A 21506-nucleotide genomic window follows, 5' to 3' on the forward strand; every position below is an offset into this window, starting at 1 on the left:
AGAACTTAGTAAAAGAACCAGTACTGGGCAGACTTCTACGGTCTGTGCCCTGAGAAAGGCAAGGACAAATCAAACTTGGGTATACATATAAAGTATCACATACCATGTAAAATGAGTTTATCTTGTTGGGCAGACTGGATGGACTGTACAGGTCTTTATCTGCCATCATTTACTATGTTACTATGTTTAATGCAGAGAACATCTTTAGTGCATATTAACTGAGTGGTTGCATTTGTCGAGGAGTGAGCCGGAGAGGAGCTTACAGGTGCAGCTTCACTTGTAGACGCAGCATGTGGCGTGCAACTTCTGAGAGGATGGTCTCCTGCTCTTTTGTGCATCAGGAGATGTGACTGCATTTTCACCAGGCCGAGACATCATGCTGCGGACCCAGACAGAGGACATAGACTTGGTATGCGTCTGAAAGGGCCATATTTTTAGGGGCACTTTTTAAAACCCGGTTTTATGTTGCTGGCTTTTGTTGAAGCTTTTCCTTGGATTTCTTTTGATCAGGCAGTGGGGTTTAAAAAAGGTTTCGATAGCTTCCTAAAAGAAAAATCCATAAGCTATTATTAAAATGGTCTTGAGGAAATCCACTGTTTATTTCTGGGATAAGCAGCATAAAATGTATTGTACTGTTTTGGGATCTTGCCAGGTACTTACATGTAAGCTCTTTGAGCAGGGACTGTCTTTTTGTGTATGGTGTGCAGTGCTGCGTATGCCTTGTAGCGCTATAGAAATGATAAGTAGTAGTAGTACTTGTGACCTGAATTGGCTACTGTTGGAAACTGGTTAGTCAGCTTTCTCCTACTCCCTTTCGGCTCCCTGCAGCACTGCCTTCTTCAATCCGGGCTACCGGCGGCAGTGTGAGTGAGGTCAGTATACTGCCTTCAGTGGGCCGGAAGCTTTCTCTCTGCAACAATTTCCTGTCCCACATAGGCAGGACGCTGCAATAAAAGGAGAGCTTCTGGGGCTGCAGAAAAATTGAAGAAGGTAGTGGTGCTGTTGTGAAAAAAGTTTCACTGTCTTTGGTTAACTCCAGTCTCTGTGATTGCTGTCCATCTTCAGATTTTTGTTCTTTGGAGGTGTGTTAATGGACCAACAGGCTCATTTTCAAAGCACTTAGCCTCCCAAAGTTCCATAGAAACCTATGGAACTTAGCCTTCCAAAGTGCTTTGAAAATATGCCTCTAAGTATCCACCCAGCTAGTTTTTGTTACACGGGAGGGTGATGAGCAATTTATCTGATACTGTTTCAATAAGTCTTTGCAGCTGTATATTTTACATTTGTATCTGATCCAGCAAAATCAATAACTGACAATTAAACTCATATCATGCTACACTGTGAGCTGGAACTAAGGGAGCAGGTAGGAGAGAGCTGAAGATTGAGATGGCCTCTGAAGCCTATGAGGTTGGTCTCCCTTTCCCTCTACTCCGCGCACCCCTCATCCCCTTACCCAAACAAAGCAGGCAAATCTATGAGCTGCTTTATCAACATTGTTGTTCTTTATTGTTGGTAACATTTTTATTGGATCTCAGTTACATTTTCAAAGATGCTGTCTTGAGTAGCATACGGATGTACACACAGGAAGTATTAGTTCTAAATGGTAATCATTGTGTCATTTGGAGGGGCTGGTTATAGGGACTCACTCTATTCTGATGTTTCCATCTAGTAAAGGGCCACCAAAACAGACGTTATGAGTATCAGGTGCTTAACAATCAGACTTACTATTTATAAGTACAGTTTTTTTTTTTAAATCATTAATTAGGTTGAAACCTTGGAGCATTTAACATCTTTTTTTTCCTGTGCCTACATCAAAAGAAAAAGATGGCATGTGGGAACTTGTTCCTTTTGCTTTGGGGAATGTAGTGGTATTTTATAAAAATGCACTTCCCTTTTTTTTTATTACTACTGTTTCATAGAGAAGGTATTGAATAATGAGGAAAGGGTTTCCTTCATGCAGAACTGTCCAGAGTCAGACTAAATGTGCCAACGTTGTCCAGTTCAGCACACTATTAGCCAGCAAGTTCATACAACGTTAATTATGTTCAATAGAAAATAAATCTGTTGGTTCATGATGCTTGCTATGTGAATATTCAATCACTGTTTCATTATTGCTACCAAGTATTACATATTAATGGCATTTGTTTTAATTCATTTATCTTTTCCTTACTTGCACATGGTTTTGCTTTTTAAACCCAAAGGTTTCCTATGATAGCATTTTGCTTATTTGAATTAGCTTTTCTGTACAAGTTTTGCTTGAATTGTCTTTATTTGAAATAAAAAATTTTAAAACACATCTTGTCAACAAAGGGTGGGGCTAGGTGGGGGTCCCACCAAACTCGCAATTGCTAACACCATCTCTGACAAGGAGGGCTTGTCCAAACATGCTCAGAACAGTCTTCCAGACTTTTCTAAGCTATGTGGAGCAAGTCTGGGCTGGTGCTGTCAAGCGATTACATCACTAGGGGGGTCTTTTACTAAGGCACGCTAGTGTTTTTAAAGCGCGCTAATATTTAGGGTGTGCTAAATGTTAGTGATGTCCATATATAGATGTCGCTAATGTTTAGCGCTCCATAAATATTAGCGAGCGCTAAAAACGCTAGCGTGCCTTAGTAAAAGAGGCCCTATATGTGGCTGCCTTATCTTGTTTGTGCACAGAGAACACAGGCAGTTAGATACACCTAAAGGTGGCATTTACTGTTTTCAGGGGTCCATTTACTAAGCTGCGGCAAAAAGTGGCCTGCGGTAGTGTGGGTATGTGTTTTTGGTACACCAGGCCAGTTTTTACTGTGTCTGGGAAAACAGGCTTTTTTTCAATGGGCCGGGAAAAGAGCTTGTGGTAAAATTTAAATCAGCATGCGCCTATTTACAGCCTGAATCCTTAATACTACTAGCGGTAAGGGTTCATGTGCTACATGCGCAGTGACCAGTTGGCATGCTCCAACTGCCGATTATTGCCAGAAATGCTACGTGCGGCAGGAAATTAAAAAAAAAATTTGTCCCAGTGGTATGGGCTTGCGTCAAATCCAAAATTACTGCCGGGGTGTGTGTGTGTGTCCTAGCCTGGCAGTAGTCTCGTTTTTGGTGCACGCTGCACATGCGTAGAGCCAACCGTGCCTTTGTAAAAGGGCCCCTCAGTTATCTGCTGTATTAGCAGCTAATGCACAATAACTACTAAGCTGCAGTCCTAGTCCATTGGTCACCTATTCCACATCCTCTACCACATTGTCAACGCATCAAGTACCGGAGGCTATCTGCTAAGGTGTGTTAATTGCCATATGAGCAACTAATGTGGGTCAGTAAATAAGGACCATGGAATGTTGTAGATGTAATTCTTATACTAAAGTACTTTGAAAGGCTGAAGTGTATATTACATTCATGAATATGACTATTGTGCAACTTTGGCTTTCTGATCCTACTGGGCATTACGCCAAAGTTTGTGTTTCCTGTTCAGACTTTCTCAAATGGGTTATTCATGGAGGAAACAGCACGATAACTATTGTTCCATTCCAAACTAGTAGCTGTCAGGGGAACACATTCACACCTATTACAGTTTTCTCTCTGTCATCTTGGCCATGGAATGAAGACTAGTTAACTGGCTACAGTAGATATTCAAGGACACTTAGCAGGGTAGGAGTGGCTTCTACCTAGATAAGTGGTGTTGAGAGAGGGTATATTCAATAGTACTAACCAGAGAGTAAGGTAAAAAAGAAGGACAAACCACTGCACAAAGAAAATCTAACAGCACAAACACAGTGAGGGAATGGAATCGGCTTCCAGAAACAGGCAGTCTTTATTCCAACCAGCATTAACAGAACAAATGAGGTGACCCGACACGGCCGTGTTTCAGATACAATAATGCCTGCCTCTGGAGTTAGTAAACTCTCACCGAGCTGTTTTCATTGGTGATATTGTTCTATCAAATCAGCAATCCACACTGAGAGTTTACTGACCCCTGAGGCAGGCATTATTGTTGCAGAAACATGGCCATGTTGGGTCATCTCATTTATGCTGTTACTGCTGGTTGGAACAAAGACTGGTTCTGGAAGCTGACTCCATTCCCTCACTGTGTTTGTACTAACCAGACAGTGCCACTGACTACTTCCTCTCACCACCTGTTTACTATCTGCATAGTTCTGGGGAGGTCCAAGGGTGGAGCTGGAGACTTATCTAGTTAAAAGTGAAATTCAGGGCTACCACCCAGATAACTATCCAGATAACTTATGACATAAAAAAACTCTTCTAAATGCTACCCAGATAGCTACTGAATATCACCACTCTCTGAATGGAGCTGACAGCTCACCACACTATCCGGATATTCAGCAGCAGCCAGTATCTGGATACTACTGTTGAATATCTGAAATTTTTTTTTGGCTGGTGGGACTTGAGCATCCCTGCTAGCCATTCAAGGTATTGCAGTTGGGTAGGCCCAAGCCCAAAGTGGAGGGGCCCAGGGCCCCCATGCCATTGGGTTAGCTGGGCCTCCCCTTCGAGGCTGGGCCCAGTGAATCTTGCCCCCCTCCTCCCTCTCAGCAGGCCAACCTCCAGCAGTGACCCCACCTTTGGCCCACTCTGGCTGTGGGATGATCTCTCCCTGGTTCCGGTCCCTTGTTCCTGGGCTGGGCCTTCTACTCTTCCATATCACACTATCCCCTGGATGCCACTTTTTCAGCTGCAACCTGCCTCTCACAACCAGTGGATCTTTCTGATTCTGAGGACACCCTAACCACTAGACCACTCCTCCACTCTTAAAAATTGAATATCACTAAAACAGCTTAAAAATTATTGTAGCTGGTAGCAAAAGCAGTTATGAAGTCTGTATTTTGTGCTCATTTGTCTACACTGTTCTATGCAATGCAAATGGCCAAATTTCAGTGAGGTTATCCTGTTTCCTGATTATGGGTTCATCTTAACTGTAGTTGTAGTCTGTCTTGGGAAGCCTGGTGTTATAAAGGTGATGGAATTTATTGAAATTAATTGGAAGTAAAATTAAACTTTCCTTTCATTGGGGCACATGGAATCACATCTTCATCTGTTTTATAGACGTTTACATTTTAGATACACAAATGGATTATTCTGTTTTTAGGCATGTTTCAGAGACAAGTGGTTTTATAAGTCAAAATAAAAATAAATATTTTGTTTCATTTACATCTCTTGTTTAAACATAACTAAATGGGCTACAAACCCCTAATGCAATCCGTTGGTTTTCTTATAGTTTGTTCTTGTGATGACTTATATTGTGCTAAAACAATGGAGCTCATTGTGAACACTATTCACCCTAAAAGGTAGTTTTGTGGCTGTGCATAAGGAATTGTGATATTGAATAAATAACTGTATGTTTGTGACCCTAGTCATGCATCCAAAGGTTATATAATCCTTTCAAAATAGCCAGTTAATCGTTTAACTTATTTTTGGAACATAACCATAGAGGCATGGTATGGTCACATTTTCAATATGGTAATACTAGGGCCCAACTAAGGAACAGGTTATTTTGAGTTAATCTTCACTGGACCAAGTTTGCTTTCATTGTGCAATTACCATCCAGCTGGATAGGCAGTGTCTGAAAAGGTGGAGGTTAAAGGATTTATTTTTTACATTTTGTCCCACATTATCCCAAGCAAACTTGGGTTCAATGTGGCTTACATTTGGAAATACAGTGAGACAGAATAATAGAATTCAGTTCTATCATGGGAGCAAGTACATGGATACATCTGAAACATTTAACAAAGATGAGATTACCATATAAACCCAGCTCAAAAGTCTGTCCTTTAATGATGCTGCATGGTCAGAAATCATATTATTATTATTATTTGTTGCATTTGTATCCCACATTTTCCCACCTCTTTGCAGGCTCAATGTGGCTTACGTGGTACTGTAATCGGCGTTAACCGATTCCGGTGTGAACATGGGTCACCGAAGAGCTGAAAAAACTCAAAACACAAGTCAGAAAGCTAGAACGTGCATGGAACAAAAAGAAAGATGAACACACACTGAATGCCTGGAAATCACTTTGGAGGAAATACAAATATACCATAAAACAGACTAAAAGAATACACTACAAAACAATGATTGGACCAAACTACAAAGACACACACAAACTCTTCTACCTTGTAAATAAATTACTAGACACCACATCAGTTACAAACAATAGCAAAGATACACCAGGGGTCGACGACCTCGCGAAATACTTCAAGGAGAAAATTATACAATTACGACTGAAAATTCCCACCAGCCCTATTGAATACGCCACACTCCTAAACTGTTTTGACCCAGAAGACAGAATATACCCAGCAGACAGGATCTGGACCGAATTTGAATCACTGTCAGAGGACCTCATCTCTAAAACGCTCAAAGATTCGCCAAATCCCATTGCAAACTAGATATCTGCCCAAACAACCTCATGAAATCAGCTCCTCAACAATTCATAATAGACCTAACGAACCACGTGAATTTCATGCTACAAAACGGACTTTTCCCAAAGGAAAAAGGAAAAATTCTACTCACCCCAATACCCAAAGATACAGAGAAAAATGCAAGCGAAATAACTAACTACAGACCCGTAGCATCTATACCACTAATAACCAAAATAACCGAAGGAATGGTAACCAAACAACTCACAAATTACCTCAACAAGTTCTCAATACTGCATGATGCCCAATCAGGATTCCGGTCAAATCACAGCACAGAAACAGTATTAATTACCCTAGTGACCAAATTCAAACAAATGATTGCTACCGGCACCAATATACTCCTCTTACAATTTGACATGTCAAGTGCCTTTGATATGGTTGACCACGGAATCCTATTACACATACTTGAATATTTTGGCATCGGAGGCAATGTCCTAAACTGGTTCAAGGGGTTCCTAACCTTGCGCTCATATCAAGTCACATCAAATTCAACTACGTCTGCTGCATGGACACCTGAATGTGGAGTACCGCAGGGATCCCCCCTCTCGCCAACTATTTTCAACCTGATGATGACCCCCTTGGCAAAACTTCTATCAAATCACAACCTTAACCCTTACATATATGCAGATGATGTAACAATATATATTCCTTTCAAACAAGACATTAATGAAATCTCCAACGAAATCAACCAAAGTTTACACATCATGAGTACCTGGGCAGATGCATTCCGACTGAAACTGAACGCAGAAAAATCTCAATGCCTCGTACTTACCTTCCAATACAACACAAATAAATTTACCGCTATCAACACACCTAAACTAAATCTGCCAATCTCTGAAACTTTAAAAATCCTTGGTGTCACTATTGACCGCCACCTAACGCTTGAGACTCACGCGTACAACACAACCAAAAAGATGTTCTACTCCATGTGGAAACTGAAAAGAATAAGACCATTCTTTCCAAGATCTGTCTTCTGCAGCCTAGTGCAATCACTCGTACTCAGCCATCTGGACTACAGTAACTCACTATACGCAGGCTGCAAAGAACAAATACTGAGGAAACTTCAAACAGCCCAGAATACAGCAGCCAGACTCATCTTCGGAAAACCAAAATACGAAAGTGCAAAACCCTTACGTGAGAAACTACACTGGCTCCCACTCAAAGAACGTATCACCTTTAAAGTATGCACCTTAGTCCACAAAATCATTCACGGTGAAGCCCCTGCATTACACGTTGGGTGAAGAAAAATTTTCTCCGATTCGTTTTAAATTTACTACAGTGTGGTAAATTTAAAACGAATCGGAGAAAATTTTTCTTCACCCAACGTGTAATTAGACTCTGGAATTCATTGCCAGAGAACGTGGTACGGGCGGTTAGCTTGACGGAGTTTAAAAAGGGGTTAGATAGATTCCTAAAGGACAAGTCCATAGACCGCTATTAAATGGACTGGAAAAATTCCTCATTTTTAGGTATAACTTGTCTGGAATGTTTTTACGTTTGGGGAGCGTGCCAGGTGCCCTTGACCTGGATTGGCCACTGTCGGTGACAGGATGCTGGGCTAGATGGACCTTTGGTCTTTCCCAGTATGGCACTACTTATGTACTTATGTACTTATGTACATGTCTGATTTAATAGACCTGCCACCCAGAAACGCTAAAAGATCATCCCTAACTTTCCTCAATCTCCACTTCCCTAAGTGCAAAGGCATAAAATACAAAGTACTGTATGCATCAACCTTCTCCTATATGAGCACGCAATTCTGGAATACACTACCACGCAACCTGAAAATGACCTACGAATTAACCGACTTCCGCAAACGATTGAAGACTTATCTCTTTGAGAAAATTTATTGCAAGGATCAAAACACATGAAGTCCAAACACACTAATGGAAATGCATCAATACACTCTCTTCTGAATTCTCTTACCCCATATTTTCACAACACTTAAAACTCCACCCACAGATAAAAATGTTGTACCCTATGTTCTCTTACTATTGTTCTATCGCCCTATTTTTTCCCCATTGTAACATTCCATGGTTTCTACGCCCCAAACGATTTTGACTTGACTTTATCTTCCCATAACTCCTCATAATGTAACCCATAATTGTACTGTAACACATTGTACTTCCATCATTCACTATGTATTGTAAGCCACACTGAACCCACAAATAGGTGGGAAAATGTGGGATACAAATGCAATAAATAAATAAAAACAAATACAAGTTGCGAGTAATATCAAGGTGATATTATGGTAGAGTGAGATACATGTATGGTAAAAGACAATTGGGGAGAACTTATATACAGTTACTCAAATATTATCACATGTATACACCAGAACAGACATCCATACACACATTGCAAAAGTAAACAACAACTTCTACAGAGTACATCCAAAATTTATTTTTATTTTCTCATTTCCATCTTCCAAAATTCCAACAGATCAGCAGGACCCAAAGCAATCTGAAACATGAGGTCTGTTTACAAAGCAGCGCTAGCAGCTGTCCATGCGCTATTGCTGACATGGCCCATGACAGCAAAAGTGCATGGACAGCTGCTAGCACTGCCTAGTAAACCAGAGTGCAAGTAAACAAACAAACAAACAAAACAAATAAACCAACCAACCAACACAATTTATACCTAATTGTTCAACCACCCTTAAGATTCACCTTTGGGTTAAAAAAAATCAGTACCATGTGCATGTTAAGTTCTGGATAAATGAATTAAAACAAAGTTTAAAACAAATGTACTTAATATTGTTTATTACTACTATTTAAAAGAGAGATAGTCAATAATGAGGGCAAAGCTACCTTCATGCAGAAGTCCAGAGTCAGTCTAAATGTGCTGACATTTTCTAGTTCTGTGATATATATTTATTTCTTCTTCAAGTCATTTTTCAACAGCATTTTCTCAGTTATTACCCAAATGTGAACACATTTATAACGTTAATAAGTTTTTGGATGTTACTGAATTCTCTTATTCTGTCTCACTGTATTTCCAGTTTTGGCACAGTATAAGTCATCAGAAGGACAAAATATAAGAAAATTAATGGACTGCATTAGGGGCTTACAGCCCAGTTATGTTTAAACAAATGAGAGATCTGCATGAAAGAAAATATTTATTTTTTATTATTTTGACTTATGAAAATCACTTGTCCCTGAAACTTGCTCAAAACAGAATAATCCATTTGTACAAAAGAGATGAGGTGAAGATATGATTCCATGTGCCACAATGAAAGGAGAGTTTAATTTTACTTCTAATCTTTATAACACCAGGCTTCCCAAGGCAGATTACAACAACAGTTAAGATGAACCCATCAGTAAACAGGATATCCTTACTGAAATTTGGCCATGTATTACTGTATTGTACAGAACAGTGTAGAAAAATGAGCACAAAATAGAGCTTTTATTTAGTGTTCCACCAGCTACAATAATTTTTGAAGCTGTTATAGTGATATTCAGCTTTTATTTCATGATATTTATATCTACATATGGGAACCGTTCAAATAAATTAAAAAGCTGTCAAATAAGTAAAAATAAAAAAAATAATAATCCTTTGTCATCCACTGTTTAAGGTACTGCCTATCCAACTGGAACAGCTTTTGACTTTTTACAGATTGACCACACATAACAGTCCCTTATTTCTAATAATCTTTTACTGGAAAATGTTGTCACATTTAGACTGACTCTGGACTTCTGCATGAAGGAAGCTCTGCCCTCATTATTTATTATTTTTCTTTTAAATAATAGTAATAAACAATATTAAGTGCATTTTTAAAATATTCCACTGCATTCCACAAAAGAAAAGGAGCAAGTTGCACAAACCACCTTTCTCTTTTGATCTAGGCACAGGAAAAAAAAAGATTTTAAATACTCCCAGGTTTCAACCTTATTCATGTAGAATGTGGGATATAAATGCCATAAATAAGTAAATAAATAAGTAGATAGAATCTCCGAATGTTGAGCACTTGATTCTAGTAACATGATGCCTGTTTTAGTAGCCCTTTGTCAGAAGGAAAAAATGTCTGCACGAATACAACACGTGTTAGGGAGTCCCTATAACCAGCCCCTCCAGATGACTTTGCTTATGATTTATAATAAACAAGCAAAAAAATAGCCCGTTTCGCTAAAAAAAAAATGAGGTTTGTAGTGTACGGTACGTGAATGACGGCTGAGCAGGGGAGGGAAAACAGTTTAGTCAAAGTGGCTGCAACGTTTTGACGTCATGCCGGCTCCTGGGTTTTTTTTCAACCTCCTTCTGATCACAATCTAACCTCCTTGGTTAAACAAGGTCATTGGCTGTGCTAGGACAGTGGGCGGTTTCTTCCTTGCGGAGGCGTTCACGTTGTGGAATGTTGCTAGACAGCGGTGGGGTGCGGGCCGGCCGGGGGTAGAGCGTGCGGGCGGTGTTTGCGGAGCTGGTACTCATTGCTGGTGATAGCTTTAGTGTGGCTTTCTACAATGTAGGATTAAACTCTGGAGTGGTTATGAGTCCAATTGAGCTTGCTGATTAGATTCTAGGAAGAGTCTTGTCCCTATGATTTCGAAATATTCACCGTCAACGCTGTGATTGCAGGCTGTGTTGCTGAGACTCGCTGTGCTCGTTTGTGTCGTGCTGAAAATAAAAGGTGAGAGCGTTTCGTTCATTTGGGGTTTGTAGGTAATCCTGGTCGTTTGGTGTTGACGAAGCTTATTTTTGGTTGCGTACAAGAAAGGTAGGCACTGTTGTAGTAAGCAGGAGAGAAGAAACGGCAGCGTTTTGCTTCCAAGAGGTTTTTATTTTTATTTATTTTTTATTTATTGCATTTGTATCCCACATTTCCCCACCTTTTTGCAGGCTCAATGTGCTTACAATGTATCGTTCTTAGTGGATTTATTTATTTACTTTTTTATTGCTTTCATTTCCAGCAGTAGTTTTAAATGTAGGAATTGTATTTTTAAAGGCTGCACAATTGATGACTGTTGCTGTTATTTCTGATGCGTTAGTTCTCTAACGAAGACATAAGTGCTTTTTGTTAGAAAGTTTTTGTAAGCACGGGTTATCTCGACTTTGGCCCAGTAGCTGAACAGCAGCAGCAGCGTAGTGAACACCTTGGGAACTTAAAGGGTTTTCTTTTAATATGGTCTGTCAAAATCTATATAATAAAGGGACCGTACTAATCACAAAACAGCACGTGCATTTAGCGTGTACTATGTTATACTTGTGGGTCACATTATGCTTACCTCACATTGTCCTTTAGCACATGATAAGCTTTAATAAAAGGGCCCCAAAGAATTTTGAAACAAAAAAAATCTGGTCTGACAAATGGATAACTTTTGGCAGGACATCGTGATGTCCTTCCAGAATTTATCCAGACAAAAGAGGGGAACATTTTGGGTTTGGGGGTGGGGATGTGATAACAGGGCAGGTACATAGGTTTCTTAAAGGGAGCTGGATAGTACCACAGCAGTTGTCTGGTTACCTTCTTTTTGTTATCTCAGTCACAATGATTGCACACATAGAGGGTCTTTAGAGCCACATTCTATATGTGACACCTAAAAAATCCACCCAGAATTAAGTGTATTCTGTAAGATTTAGGCACGGTGTATAGAATACTTTTAGTTAACCTGGTTAATTTATATAATGCAAATTTGGCTCCTAAGTAATAGGGAGAATAAACAATTTGCTGAAATCTTCTGACCAGTGTATGGCAGTGGCCAAAAAGCAAAAAGGATGCTAGAAATTATTAGGAAAGGGAAGCAAAGTAAGACCAAGAATGTTATAATGCCTCTGTATCGCGCCATGGTGTGACCTCACCTTGAACATTGCGTTCAATTCTGGTCGTCGTATTTCAAACAAGATATAGCTGAATTAGAAAAGGTTCAAAGAAGAGCAACCAAAATGATTAAGGGGATGGAACTCTTCCCATATGAGGAAAGGCTGAAGAGGTTAGGGCTCTTCGGCTTGGAAATGCTAAATAGTAGTAGTAATATAATTGAGGGCTACAAAATCCTGAGTGGTGTAGAACAGGTAAAAGTGAATCGATTTTTTTTCTCATTCTTTTTCAAAAAGTACAAAGACCAGGGGACGCTTGATGAAATTACATGGAAATACTTGTAAAACAAATAGGAGGAAATAATTTTTTCACTCAAAGAATAGTTAAGCTCTGGAACTCATTGTTGGAGGATGTGGTAACGGCGGTTAGTGTATCTGGGTTTAACAAAAGGTTTGGACAAGTTCCTGGAGGAAAAGGCCATAGTCTTTTATTGAGATGGACATGGGGGAAACCACTGCTTGTCCTGGAATTGGTAGCGTGGAATGTTGCTACCAGGGGCATAGCCAGACCTCGGCAGGAGGGGGGGGGGCTCCAGAGTCCAAGGTGGGGGGAGGCACATTTAGACTCACAGCACAGATCAGCGAACGTGCCGGAGACCGGCACTGAAGAAGGCTAAGGCTGGCGGGGGTTGAGGACCCCCACCAGCAAAGGTACCTTTCGGCGGCGGGTCGAAAATGGCGAGGGAGGGTCGGTGGGGGGGGGGGGGGGGTCACTGTGGGGGCTCATGCCCCAGTGGCCCCACCTAGCTACGCCCCTGGTTGCTACTAATTGGTTTTCTTCCAGATACTTGTGACCTGGATTAGCTAATGTTGGAAATGGGATACTGGGCTAGATGGACCATTGGTAACATATATACGTGGAGGGGCATAATTGAATGAAAACGTCTATCTCCATGGGCATTTATCTCCGAGAACGGGTCCGTGAAGGGGCGGACCGAACCGTATTTTCGAAAAAAATAGACGTCCATGTTTTATTCGACAATTTGTGAGCTGGGCGTTTTTGTTTTTCAGTGATAATGGAAAATGAAAGCGCCCAGCTCAAAAACGAATAAATCCAAGGCATTTGTTCGTGGGAGGGGCCAGGATTCGTAGTGCACTGGTCCCCCTCACATGCCAGGACACCAACCGGGCACCCTAGGGGCACTTTTACAAAAACAAAAAAAAAGGTAAAAGAGCTCCCAGGTGCATAGCACCCTTCCCTTGTGTGTTGAGCCCCCCAAATCCCCCTCAAAACCCACTGCCCACAAGTCTACACCATTACTATAGCCCTAAGGGGTGAAGGGGGGCACCTACATGTGGGTACAGTGGGTTTGGGGGGGTTGGACGACTAAGCATTAAGCAGCACAATTGTAACAGGTAGGGGGGGATGGGCCTGGGTCCACCTGCCTGAAGTCCACTGCACCCCCTAACAACTGCTCCAGGGACCTGCATACTGCTGCCAGGGAGGTGGGTATGACATTTGAGGGTGAAAATAAAAAGTTGTGAAACATTTTTTGTGGTGGGAGGGGGTTAGTGACCACTGGGGGAGTCAGGGGAGGTCATCCCCGATTCCCTCTGGGGGTAATCTGGTCATTTAGGGCACTTTTTGGGGCCTTATTCGTGAAAAAACAGGGTCCAGGAAAAGTGCCCTAAATTCTAGCTACAAACGCATACTTTTTTCCATTATCGGCGAAAGGCGCCCATCTCTCCTCGGCCGATAACCACGCCCCAGTTCCACCTTCGCCACGCCTCCGACACCCCCCCGTCAACTTTGTACGCTTCCGCGATGGAGTGCAGTTGAAAACGTCCAAAATCGGCTTTCCATTATACCGATTTATTCGTTTTTGTGAGATAAACGTCTATCTCCCGATTTGGGTCGAAATCTAGGCGTTTTTCTCTTTCAATTATAAGGTGGATAGTAACATAGTAGATGACGGCAGAAAAAGACCTGCACGGTCCATCCAGTCTGACCCAATATGGCTGCTATTATCAATATTTTAGTGTAGCCCATCGATGCATGTGCTGTTTACCTAGCAGCCCATCATTAATCATGAGTTTGACATGCCTGAGATCTATTTGTCCTACTACTTTAGTCAATTTTTACAACCTTATTTTACAACTGGGGACTTTTAGGTTTGAACATTGAAACTTAGGTTTTTAAAACTAAGGACTGCTGAAATAAAGTACGAGGGATGCTCCCTCAGTTTTCATTTAAAACATTGTCACCATTATGACACACGGCAATTTTCAATCACTGGCTGTCTGCTCAGGAAATGGTCACATCTGCTGTGTTCATTTGCTGATAATGCTGCTGCTTTTTGAAGAGGCTGGATCTTTTGTGAAGGCAATGGACCACTGCCAATTAAAGAGTGAAATTATCATTGTATTTTCTTATCTCCTGGGAATATGTTTCCTGTTGATGATTGTGCTGGATTAGATATCATGAAATCCTGTTCTTGCCCTGTGAAAGTGAAGGAAATCATTTATCTTTAAATAGTTAAAAAACCAAATCTTTATTTGCTGACTAATAACCACAGAATCTATGAATCATTTTTAGTGACTTTCTTACCACAGTGTTCTGCAGTGTGCAGTTAATGTAAACCATCATATGAAATTATCAATTGGACTTTGAGTTCACAGGAAGCTCTGTGTTACTTAAATGTTAAGTAAAGAATGCCGGTTTTCTTAAGTGAGGTTTGTAAATCTGTATTGAACACCATCTCCCACTGTGTAAAAAATGTAAATAACTGGTTTAACCTTTTCTAGGCACTGAAAAGGCCAAGTAGCTAAAATTGATTTTTTAGTTATCCTTGGCTCTCTTGAAAACTAGATTTGGTCCTTTATTGTGTTTATATTTTGGTAGGTAGAGATGGGAAGGGTGGTGTTTTTTTAAATTTTTTTTTATTAGCCCCACTCCCTTGAAAATAACTTATAAAGACGTGGTTCATTGGAAATTCAACCTGCAAATCATAATCCACAGTCAGCGTGCTTCTGTTTCAGCTTTATTTGAAGGACATTCCTGTGGTTTTAGTCTCTTTACAGATTTGAGCATGTTCAGACCACTTCCTCCTTCCTGCTGCTACTTTAAAGAAGCTAGGCTGGACCGAACACACATCTATACTTGGGGATTTCAGAGAATGCTTTAAAAAAGGGACATTGCTGTCATGGACCTGAGTATGACATCTGAAGCTGGCACAAAATATTTGTAAACATGTTTTTTGAGGGTGGGAGGGGGTTATTGACCACTCGGGGAGTAACGGGAGGTCATCTGGTCACTTTGGGCACCTTTTTGTGGCTTATTCGTAAAAAAAAAAACCAGGTCCGGGTGAAAACGTCCAAGTGTTCGTCAGGGACATCCTTGCTTTTTTCAATTTATGGGTCAAAGACGTCCAAGTATTAGGCACGCCCAAGTCCAGCCTTCGCTACGCCTCTGACACGCCCCCTTGAAATTTGGACGGACTGTAGTTGGAGACGTCCAGAATCGGGTTTCGATTATACCGATTTGGATGTCTCTGTGAGAAGGACATCCATCTTCCGTTTTATGTCGAAAGATGGACGGCCTTCTCTTACGAAAATGAGCCCGTAGTTCTTCTCCAGAGAGTGTCTCTTCCTGGCTTGCTTTGTGAGATGGCTCAAGCTATACCTTTGAAATTGGAAATGGAGGAATAAGCTCGTTTAGAACTTTTTGAAGTTCTAGATTGACTCCTCCCCCTTTCCCACTCTGTGTCTGAACTTTAGATGTTTTATTAACTTGGTATGATTGTGTATCTTTCCTTTCCTTGTCATCAGCAGCAGATGAATCCATTAACTGATGGGTTGTATCCACCTACCAGTAGGTGGAGATAAACAGTGACCCTTGGACGGCTAGCCCCAACTGCCTTCAGTATTTCTCTATCTCCTTATAAATGCTGTCCCTCTCTGAATCAAAGGAACAAGAGTATTGCTAATTTTAGTACCACCAGATTTTTCAGCCTGTGCTAAGACTGGATGTTTTGATATAATGGTGGAAGGGGAGGTCAAAGGGAGCAGCCCCCATCCTCCTCCTCCTCTGGGGCATCAGTGGTGCATTACTCCATATTCTCTATTGCACAAGCTCCAAATGGGTTAGTTTTGTGCATACTATAGCAGGAATGAACATCACTCGGGCCAAGAAATGTGGAGTATGATCTCAGTCTCTCAAATTTACTGCTACCATTCACCATAAAACTTGCATTGTGTCCAAGAACTTCCGTCTGGAGTTTGTAAGATGTAGCATGTGTAGGCATCCTATCCAAGTGTGTTTGGAAATTCTTTTTGATCAAGCTTGTGACATTCAAAGCGATGGGAAATATTTCCATATCTTTCTACCACGTTTTATTGGTCTTGGACTTCATTTTTTGGTACTTGAGGATTTTCTCGCTCTCCATGCAGTTCAGAGTAATTGCTTCTGATGCTGTTCTAGTGTTATTTCTCTTGTATTCAGCTTTTTATCTGTCGGGATGGGGATATCCATGGTGAACCTCGTTTTCCACTTTTCTCTTAGGGTCGTGATCCAAGTGATATTGTAATGTTTACAGAGTTTCCAATTAATGAGATGTGCCACCTTGTTATACCTTTTCCATATACACATTTTCTGCCATCAGTACTTTGCAGCGTGCAATGAGATGAGTATCCATTTCAGGGTCTTTCTTACATAATCTACAAATGTCAGCTATACCAGTTTTTTCTTTGATCACTGTGAACAATCGTGTCTGTAATCTGCTGTCCAGTGCTGCAACTATCTCTTATCCTTAAGTTTCAGCTCTCCTCTTCTTTAACCATTCATGTGTCCAGGCTTGATCCACGTATGGTTCCCAGAGTAATACTTTATAATTTCCACTGTATTTGCCATTCATTTTCCTTCCTGTGTGGAGCTTTGGGGGTAGAGGTGGGGGGGGGGGGGGGGGGCGGTGGTTACTGTGAAGACAAGGAAGGTCCTGGTCGCTTACTCTATGGAGGTAAGAGGAGGAGAAGGCTGGGGCTATTTAACAGAGGGACCAGGAAAGGCCACAGTTGCTTCCTGGCATATCTTCACTGCTGCCTCTTTCTTCAAGGTGCTGCACTCTGGAAAATTATGCAGTGGGTTGAAGTGGGCCATCAGACATGCCTCCTTCAAGTGTTAAAGAACAAAGCTGTGTTTTTTCTTTGTAAGCTAGGTTGATCACCTTGTTAGGTGGCTTGGCAGGTTTGCAATTCATATTTAAAATTTTTTGGCGAGGGTTTGGAGTCCTTAAGTAATCTGTCTCAAGGGTTGCTCTGACATTCCTTACCACTTCTTCTGCACACCTAGTGTAACTGATTTATGGTTTGTTTGCTCAAGGCCTTTCACGACTTAATGAACAGAATATGGGCTGGAAGGATAAGATTTTGTTGTTACATTTTAAGGAGGGTTGAAAGGAATATTAAAGTAATTTTTACAAATAACATAGTTCTGAAATCAAAATGCTTAGGATTTCCAGATTTTTTTTAAATACATTTCTGCTCTCAAAAGCAAATCTTATCAGATTAGCAGAGATCAGTCATGAGAATAGAGTCTTTTTGTCAACCGACATCATTATAGAATGCTACTGCATAGCGCTATATATTTTAAACTAATAAAGTAAGCAGTTTGTTTTTTAATGACAGTATTTCTTTTAAAAATGTGCTGTCCTTTCAGAGTTAAGTTTTGGTAACTTAAGAATCGCCATACTAGTTCAGACAAAGGTCCATTAAGCCCAGTATCCTGCAGCTGTGGCCAAGCCAGGTCACTGACAGTATCCCAAAGGGTAGCAAGATTCCATGTTACTAATGCCAGGGATAAGCAGTGGCTTTCCCCATCATTATGAACATTTCCACTTAAATTGCTTACCACTGCCTAACCCCCAATATTCAGTGGCATTAAACAGGCAGTGCCGCTGAATATCGCCTCTGACAGGCCCCAGATTAAGTGGGAAGCTCAGGGGCAGTACAGGGGGTGGTTTTAGGGAAGAGCTAGGGGTTGTGCAGGTGCCAGTAGTGTTTGGTGCTGGCACAAGCATGGCTGAGCGGGCAAATTTAGGACAACTCAAAAGCTGTCCTATTCCTGCCTGCTTGGCTGTGCAGGTTCTGGCACTGAATGTTGGCCTGCACATCCATAGCTTTTATTTTTTTATTTCAGCGCAGTGATCCCCCTCCAGACCCTCCTCCTTCTTTCCCAAGCCCCCCAGTCTGTGCCAAGTGAAGGCCCAAGTCCCACCCTCATTTCCCTCCCCAGAACATCACCCCCTACCTTTACCCTGTAGTATTGTGAGAGGTCACAGCAGCCATTTTCTCCAGTCTGCCACAAGAGGCAGGACTGAGTGGACTTCACTCCTGCCTCCAATGCCTCACTGAGTCACAAGTGAACAGAGGTATACCCCGGGTGGGGCCTACAGAGAGGGGGGTGTAGCTTGGGTTTTTCTATGATATGAGCTGGAGGGAGGAGGGGCTGGGAGGGGGATTGTGGTGATGAAATTTTGATGATATTCAACCAGTCAGCAAAACTGTCTTGTGTGGGCCTCGGCTGAATATCATGGATATCATCCAGGTCCTGTATAAGCTGCGACAGCCAGGGCTCTTTTTGTTAGCCCTAGATATTCAGTTCTGGTGCCCAGACATGGCACAGTACTGAGTATTGGGGGCTAATCTAGCTGGCACAGTAAGCATTTTAAAAAACGTTGGCCACCACCGGCTGCTGGTAGGTTTTAAATATTTGTGTTTATTTATAAAAATTGATTTTTCTGTAAATCCAAATAAGTTATCATGGAATGTTGCTACTAATTGGGTTTCTTCCAGGTACTTGTGACCTGGATTGACCACTATTGGAAGCAGGATACTGGACTACATGGACCATTGGTCTGACCCAGTATGGCTATTCTTATGTTCTTCCAGGTATTTCTTCAAACCTTTTTTTTTTTTTTTTTTTTAACCCAGATATGCAAACTGCTGTTACCACATCCTCCATCTCCAAGTTCCAGAGTTTAACTACTTGAGTGAAAAAATATTTCTTCTATTTGTTTAAACAGTATTATCATGTAACTTCATGGAATGTAGTTACTGTGAATAATTGATTCATGTTTACCCATTCTGCTCCACTGGGGATTTTAGGTAATCTAGATCTTTTTGTCATAGACTCAGAAATAAGAGAGAAGTTTTAGTGAATCTGACCTTTTGTTGAGTTGGAAAGAATAAAAAAAAAACAACCTTTTAAGAAGGAAAAAGAAAATTAAAAATATTCTATATTTTATATTGAGAGAACGCTATGTGTGTTCATGCTTTTAATTGGGGCCTGTGGTATAGGAATCCTGGTTGACACCTTGGCGAAGTTGGTTCTTCCAGCATGTCTTGCACAGCTTCAGACAGTTGCATTGTTTGCCATAAGTCTTCCAGCAGTGTCAATTGGATGGTGGTGGTACAATTTTCTTCAGTCTCTCTCTGAGCTTTTGCAATCTTTGCCATTTTTTTGCTTTCACCTCCTGATGGGCCCAGTTACATAATTCAGAGCTGCCGATGTTTGTCTTGATTTCCCTTCCAGATCTGGCTCTTCTGTTCTGATGAATTGCTGGAGAGCTTGTAATGCTTCACCCAAGAGGCAGGTCCTTTTCCTCCACAGTGAAACCGATATTCTGGATCCACTGGTTCTGCAGCAGCTGGTTGTTGCTGGTGCCATGTTGGTCATCACCACTTGCTTTGGTCAGCTATTATGGGTCTCTCTCTGCTTTTGCTTTTCTGGCCATTCTCCCATCTACCTCTTACCCCCCACCCCAGCCACTTTCTGCACCATTTTGCTCACTCACCTGTTCCTCCTGACATCACTGCATCTACTGTTGCTGTCTCCTCTCCTCTCCTAACGTCATACTACTTTTGCTGTATAAAGTAAGAACTGCAGTTTAGGTCCTAATTATCTAAACTTTTGCCTTACAGATACATAATGAGGAGGAACAGCTGTAATGATTCAGACCCTTAATCTCTATAAGACAAGGGATATGATTATGAATAAGGACCATTATGTCCATCTAGGTTCCTAATTTTAGTTTGTTGTGCAGTGCTAGAGATCTTGGTTTATTCTCTCTTTCTTTCTTTCCCTCGCTTCTTTACAACTATGGATCCTTTGTTTGTTCTGTGCTTTTCTAGAATGTAAGTACCACCTTTTCCATGAAGAAATATTTTTTGATGTTGGTCATTCTGGGTCTACCTCTTTGGAACCTTGTAATGTTTATTGGACTTCTTCAGCATCCCCGAAATTTCAAAGGGAAAAGGCAGTAAAGTTCATTGGAGATATACCAAGCAAAACACGTTTTGTTTTTTCTGTTTTCCCCCAGATCAGCCAAAATGTACCGACTTCCTTCTGCCATTGCATGACAGCAGCATTCTAGAGCATTCTGTTGACTGAATCTTATTCATTATCTATATATTTGAGGTATTAGAATGTCTTTATCATATCTCCCTGACTTTGCAGTCCTCTAGGTTGTATATATTTAAATTCTTGAGTCCTCACAACCTGAACCATTTTAAATAACCTTTGCCTGGATCATCCTCTGACTCTTGCTGCAACTGTCACACTATTTTGCTGCTGATGTACGATTTGTGAAAGTGTGTGATAATGAACAGAGGCCAAACACCATCCTTGTAAATATTTCAAAATCAGACTCTATATAATAGGGGTGGACAAACCTTTTGGCCTCTGGGCCATGGTGGGAGAGAGAGCTGGTAAGGATCTAGCACCTAAAGGGAAAAAGAGGGACCACTTCCTGCCTTCCTGGAAGAGAGAAGTAGCCTAATGGTTAGTGCAGTGGGCTGATAACCTGGAGAACTGGGTTCAGTTCCCACTGTAACTGCCTGTGACCCTGGGCAAGTCACTTAACCCTTCATTGCCCTAGGCACTTAAGCTGCCCTGGTAATGTCAGAAGCAGTGGCGTTCCTAGGGGGGGGGGGCGGTAGGTGCGGTCCGCCCCGGGTGCACGCCGCTGGGGGGGGGGGTGCCGCGTGCGCCTGTCCTCTGTTGTTCCATGCTTCTTCTCTGCCCCAGAACAGGTTACTTCCTGTTCCAGGGCAGAGAAGAAGCATGGAACAATGGAGGACAGGCGCATGCGGCACCCCCCAGCGGCGTGCACCCGGGCGGGGGGGGGGGGGGGGGTCCGCACTGCATCCGGGGGGGGGCGCATCGGCGATCTGTCCCGGGTGTCAGCCTCCCTAGGAACGCCACTGGTCAGAAGTCACTCATATACAGCTGAAGGAGGAGTTAGATTTTACATGGTGGACAACAGGGAAGCTAGTTACTACCAGAGACGA

General features: G+C 41.7%; 1 protein-coding gene across 3 annotated transcripts in view; it reads left to right on the forward strand.

Annotated features, from left to right (window-relative positions):
• Positions 1-10749: 10749 nt before the first annotated feature.
• LOC115469120 (interleukin-1 receptor type 1-like) overlaps positions 10750-21506 on the forward strand; it is a 128630-nt gene continuing 117873 nt past the window's right edge. For 2 of the 3 annotated variants that reach the window (XM_030201442.1, XM_030201444.1), the window contains exon 1: positions 10750-11034. The gene's annotated coding sequence lies outside the window, so the exon portion shown is untranslated. Of the gene's footprint in view, positions 11035-20574; positions 20635-21506 lie in introns of those variants that run through there. The other variant, XM_030201443.1, reaches the window with a different exon arrangement.

This window comes from Microcaecilia unicolor, chromosome 4, assembly GCF_901765095.1.
Source record: "Microcaecilia unicolor chromosome 4, aMicUni1.1, whole genome shotgun sequence".
NCBI classification, from domain to species: domain Eukaryota; kingdom Metazoa; phylum Chordata; class Amphibia; order Gymnophiona; family Siphonopidae; genus Microcaecilia; species Microcaecilia unicolor.